This window comes from Stegodyphus dumicola, chromosome 10 (assembly GCF_044657685.1).
Source record: "Stegodyphus dumicola isolate Sdum_Otavi_A_Nest chromosome 10, ASM4465768v1".
Taxonomy (NCBI): domain Eukaryota; kingdom Metazoa; phylum Arthropoda; class Arachnida; order Araneae; family Eresidae; genus Stegodyphus; species Stegodyphus dumicola.
The window spans coordinates 147,544,198-147,550,197 of NC_140777.1; the positions used below are offsets into that span (position 1 = coordinate 147,544,198).

General features: G+C 30.5%; 1 protein-coding gene across 1 annotated transcript in view; it reads right to left on the bottom strand.

Moving 5' to 3' along the window:
• Positions 1 to 2,921, bottom strand: part of LOC118190625 (glycine receptor subunit alpha-2-like) — a 100,320-nt gene extending 97,399 nt beyond the window's left edge. Inside the window, exon 1 of the mRNA XM_035361374.2 lies at positions 2,685 to 2,921. The gene's annotated coding sequence lies outside the window, so the exon portion shown is untranslated. The remainder of the gene's footprint in view (positions 1 to 2,684) is intronic.
• Between the last annotated feature and the right edge of the window lie 3,079 nt (positions 2,922 to 6,000).

The following is a 6,000-nucleotide window of genomic DNA, read 5'->3' on the forward strand; positions in this document are numbered from 1 at the left end:
TTCGTTTCAGCATTAAATTAAAAAATCTGATGTGGACACCACATGACTTCCTTGTACGGCCTATAAAGCTATGCACATTTTTTGCTTTCAAACTTTTTTTCGAATTATCCTAACTTGAATAACAGATCTCTCTAGTCAAGTAGAAAAAGGTTTATAAAAAATTGCGAATTTTTTTTTAGATTAAATACCCCGATCAGTTTTTGCTGTAGGGGAGTTAAACGTCTTATAATTTTATTTTTTTCATAACGTGTGCAACACGCTCCTAAATATAAGTATAGGAACAGGAAGTCACATTAAAAGTTAGATTTCATTATTTGACGAAAATTATTATTATTATTATTATTTAATTTTATTTTGCGAGAACAGAAATATTTTCATCATTTGATAACATTTCGGTAATTGGAAGTATATGCCTAAGACCAACGATTTCGAAAATAAAAGCCGGGTAACGCAGTAGGTATATGTGTATTATTGTACTGCTGATTACAATAAAAAAGGGAAGTGCAAAACTAGATAGCTGTCCCATACACATAATTTCAACGTTCTACGGTTAATCGTTTTTTGGCCATGCAAGATAAATGCATACATACTGACTGATACATACATACGGACGTCACGATAAAGTCACTTTTGATTCCATTGTAAGTCCATTTTGGAAAAATGAGTCCTATATTCTGTCCGTACGTATAAGTTAGGTTAGCTATACATGTAGGAGTCATGTATTATTTACACTGAGTAAGGAGGTAAAGTCCCTTACACTATACAACACCCTTACACCGTCCGCACATAAAACTCTCATGCAAAATACCGTTTAAATGGAATCGGGAACGGCCAAAATTGGTGTTTCCGTTGAAATATGGTACCAGAAAGTTTTCGCGATGAAAATACTTCTTTTACTTTGTACAAGGAAGCAAAAAGGATCTAAATCAAATTTTGAAAAAAATCGCTTCACCACACTGCATTATCATACCCGATAGCTTGTCAGGAAATAGCTTAATAATCGATGACAAATTTTTGGCGAGAGGCACAAAAAGCATGAAGATTAAATGAAGACTTATATTTAGAAGAATGAATGAATGAATGAAGATAATGTGATGTTAATATAAAACTGCTTGGAATTTGGAGGGAAGAAATAAAAATAGCACACTAAATTACAGCATTGTATTAAAACATTGTAAATTAATTCTAAAAAAATGTAAATTTATTCATATAGCATTGTAAATCCTGCTCTCGCGACCAACTCCCTAAGACTACCATCTCTAAAAAAATAGCATTATACGGAGAATACATATAAAAATACTTAATAAAATACTTATCAAAGATCTTCATCATAGAATTTCAAAATCACCTCGAAATGTGAATGGTTGTATTAGAGAGTGTACTCCGCATTTATTTATATTTTCCACCTTTAAATCTTGGAAGTATGCTACACACAGCGTAGGAAAAAGATGGCTATAAACTAAAATTCCTTAAATATCATAGCTTTGTAGTTGGAAATGTTTTATGCATGCACTCCCACATGCAGTTTCTCAAATTTGAGGTGAATTTTATATAAACAGTCCCAAACTTGACAGCGAGAAGATTTTGTAGATATAAAAATCTAGCTCTCTATGAGGTACCGTAAAACAAAAATTCAAGGTAGCATAATATTTATTATGCTGTAGTGAACATCCAAAATTAGCAAAAGATTCTCGATTAATACGTTCATGGAAACTATTATACATTTAGCGCTTAAGATTCTTGCACTCATCATGACAATAGTGAAAACAGAAAAGAACATTTTTTATCATGTAAATGCATCCTCAATTGATCGAAAAATTAAGAATTTCGATGGATAATAGGCGCTGTAAAATGATCTCAGTAAAATCGTTCTCGAATGTAGTCATTTATTTCATATGTATAGAAATCCTCCGCTTACAATATTGATTCTGACATTTTGTAAATGATTTTTTTTTTCATTTTAATTAGAAATATCTGCCTAAGATATTTGTTTAAGGAAATTAAAATATATGGCCGTCTTTTACAAACACTCTGTGCATACAATAAAATATACTAAAGATTACATTTCACACATAAAACATGGTAAAATGGATTGGTGAATTGAAAATGATGAAAATTATGAATCACACTTCGAATGATTTTCTTCTAATTACAAATAAGCAAATTTGTAAATGTGGATCTACAAAATAGAATATGTCAGCATTTTGCATCTAGATACATAAATTTTAAGTTGTAGTTATTTTAATATATTAAAATATATAATTATATAGTATATAATATGATTCTTATTTTATACTAAAACTGTTCCCTATATAAAACCATCAGTCTTCTTAAAGCGAAAATGCACCTTTTTTTTTATTCCTAAGAGCAAACGTTTCGTTAAAATCAGAAATTTAATATCGTAAAATCTATAGTATTAAAGATAAAATTTAGCTCTAATAAATTTTTATAGTAAACCAGGAATAATTTATGCAGATATTTACCTGATAAAAAGGTGCATTATAATTTTGCATATAAATTTAATATATAATACAAGAAGAATCAGAAAATCTGTTTAGAATTTAATATTCGACAATTGGATTAACAATTATTATTTAGACAGGGAGTAAGTAATTTAATATTATATACACATTTCTATATAAAAAAAATGTATACAAAGTTAGAAACAACAAATCACTTACTACCTTTTCCCACACTTGCAAGATGTTTACGCGGCTGAAAATTCTCTACTTTCAGTGAACATAGAGAGCAGTGTTGAGGACAGTCTCGGCAATAATCGCTATGAAATTTAGCTATATAAATATACTTCTATACGATCAGATATGTATACTGTTTGCGCATAGATTCTGGTTTAGCTTTGCATGCAAAAAAGGCAATTATTGAGGGAGATGCCGACGAAAATGTAACACTCACTTCCATTGCTAGCAATGCTCCTTTAATGATTGCTGTCAGGTGTAGATGGCGCTGTGTGCCAGCGTGAGAATGCTCTTCAATGGCTGGCTGTTAAAGCGGGAAAAAAATACAGTCGAATGATAAAATCTCGAGCGCTTATTAGTAAGAGGGCTGGAGTTTTTATAAGTTATTTGATTTTGGGAATTCATTAGAAGTACCTTTTAGCAGTTTCATCATATCTATCTTGGAGTTCATTAAAAGCTTTACACGAATTTTTCAAATAGTGTTCTAAATTTATTTAAATATGATACACAAAAAATAACATTTATTATCAATTACACCTAATAACTAAGTTCAATAATTGGACAATTCAAGTTTGAAAAATTAACAAAAGAATCCAATAACTAATAATTTGATAAAAATAAAATTTAATAAAACAGTTTTAAGTTGCCTAATAATTATGCAGTTTTTAAGCCAATTAATTTTAATAAATGAACAAAATAAGTTCGTAAAAAATATGTGTATTTGAATTTTCATTAGCACGTTTTAATATATATATTTTCTAGTTTCCTAATCCAAAATGTGGTATGTCTGAACAATAATCTGTAATTTGCTAGGAATATAATTAATAACTATATACCGAAAAAATAAAAGTAATTCCCATTTTTACAGCTATTAAATACCAGGTAAAAAAAGAGGTATCCTGCATTAAATGAGAGAGAAAGTTATGCGGTCTATCATTCAATAAATCATCTGGTCTACAGCAAAATAATTATTGGAGTAAAAGGATGTATGTCTGAGATCTAGCTCACCAGCAGTCGAAGGATTAAGATGACTGAAACCTGGTAATTTTGGGCAGAAATAAATCCGATTGTAGAGTCTAAATGTAGAGATTTACTTTATATAAAAAACCCTCAGCGAAGGTGCATAGACAGATTCAATAAACTTCAGATTTACGTGTAAAAAATGTTTGGCAATAAATTTCTCTTGCACACATGTAGTGACAATAAAAAGAAGTAAATCTGAAAGTTTTAGATCAACTGTTTGTTTTTAGTCCAAAGGGGCAAATTGCCCAGAAGGACTATTAATTTCGTTTTAACATTTTGCGTTGGTTCAAGATAAATGTCGGTTCACTTTTCAAAAAACTTGCCACCACGAATTTTTGATTAACAAACTCAATGATTTAAAAGCGAGCACTGGCAACACTTTACAGGAAGGGAGGGGGAACCTTTTATCTCCAGCGCGCGGAACTGTGTATCAGAAATTCTAAAGATATTCTCATTTTAAAAGTATTTTGCGATATTGCTGTTGAACTGAGTTTAAGTGCGAAGAACATAATATTTAATAAATAAATGTAATACACAAAAAGGTTAAAAAAGTCCCTGTGGGCGTAATTTAAATTCTGAAACCTTTCGGATTTGAATTTTTTTTTTTTTTTTTTTTTTTATTTTATTTTTTTATTTGACTATTTACAATATGAGATTTTACGAATTCTTTGAATTCTTTTTTTTTTTTTTTTTTTTTTTTTTTTATTTACGGAATGAAATAAGCTCTCTAATCTGTTACGATTTCACTCATAACCATAGGAAAAAGAGTTACGGAGAAACTGTCAATTTTTTTTCCACTTCATTTCCATTTAGTGTGTTTCACTTTATGAAAAGCACGCGAATGAAGACTGACATGAACTACAGTTGCAGATGAAGTAAAAAAAATAAGCGGCTGGCAACGACCTTATAGCGTCTATTTTAAAGTAAGAGACTATAATTTGTACCGAAATTAAGATATCGAATGTTTTGTACCGAAATGTTTAAAACTGATTATCCTCGTGTGATTAAATTTTTAGCTAAAGAAGGTTTTTTTCCCCAAAAATAGAACAACACTTCGATCACGTCATGGTGATTTGTCTGCTTACAATTCTGTACTGAAGGAATGAGTAAAACTCTTTCGCATAGGCCGATAATACGTAGAAAGATATTAGTACATTATTAATTGTGTGTGAATAGTGAGTGATAAGAAGTTAAAACTCACGGAGATAGCAACAAAATTGGATTCACTTAAACAAAAGTTTTGCTAATTTAACATGAATGTATTCACAAGAACAAAGTCTCTGCAAAATAGGTACCCGCCTTCTTTCAGTAAATTAAAAACTGCAACATATCACTTCAATTTAAAAGCAGCTAAGTGTACTAAAGAAGCATGAACCCCCCTTTCAGCCCAGAGTTTGCTTTAGTGATAGTTATTTGTTCTTCAAACTGAAATCTGATGTCCGTGCAAAGATATTTAATTATAATATTAAAGCGAAAAGAGAAGTTATGAATATTTTGAGGGAAAATTGTAAGATTACTTTTGAGAAGCATAAAGTCGCTCATTGAACATTGTAAAAATATACCGAAGTACAATGAGATTATCGAAACATAAATTACAGAAATTTTCTTTATTTCGCTTAGACGTATAATTAAGCAAGTAGCATTTCAGTCTACCTAGCAGCGTATATAGTACTACTTATTTAATGAAAATAATATATATTTTTATAGCATTATCATTAAATTTATTTTCACGAAGGTCAGGTTTCAGTTTGAACGACAGACAACAAACACTTGGAATTAAATCTGGGATGTAAGGGGACTGATCAAATTTCTTAAACTCGCATTTCGTTTCTGCCATTTTAGCTACAACAACTGAATACAAAAGCGCATTATAGTATAGCAGATAAGATGAACTCCATGGCTTAGCATAAGTTTTCTCTCTAAATTCATTGCTTAGTTTTTGCAAAAGGCCTGCATAATATCACCCTTAATGGTTGTATTTCTTTCTTTAATGTCTATTGGGAGGATCTGCTGACACTATCAAAGAAAAGTGTTCATTAGCGCTTTCATTAATTCGTTGGACATTTCGTTTTCTTGTGGTGCTTCACCCAGTTTTATTCCTTCCACTAATTCCCATTTCGACAGAGGATCAAAGGAAAGGACCATTGTTTCATCGCCATTTTTCATATGAATAGTAAAAGATTTCTGTGATTGACACTGTAGAGCTGAACTATTTCTCAGAGTAAAAAGAAATTCATTGAGGGTACTCCGCACAATTTTCAAATTATTGGCTAAAATAGTA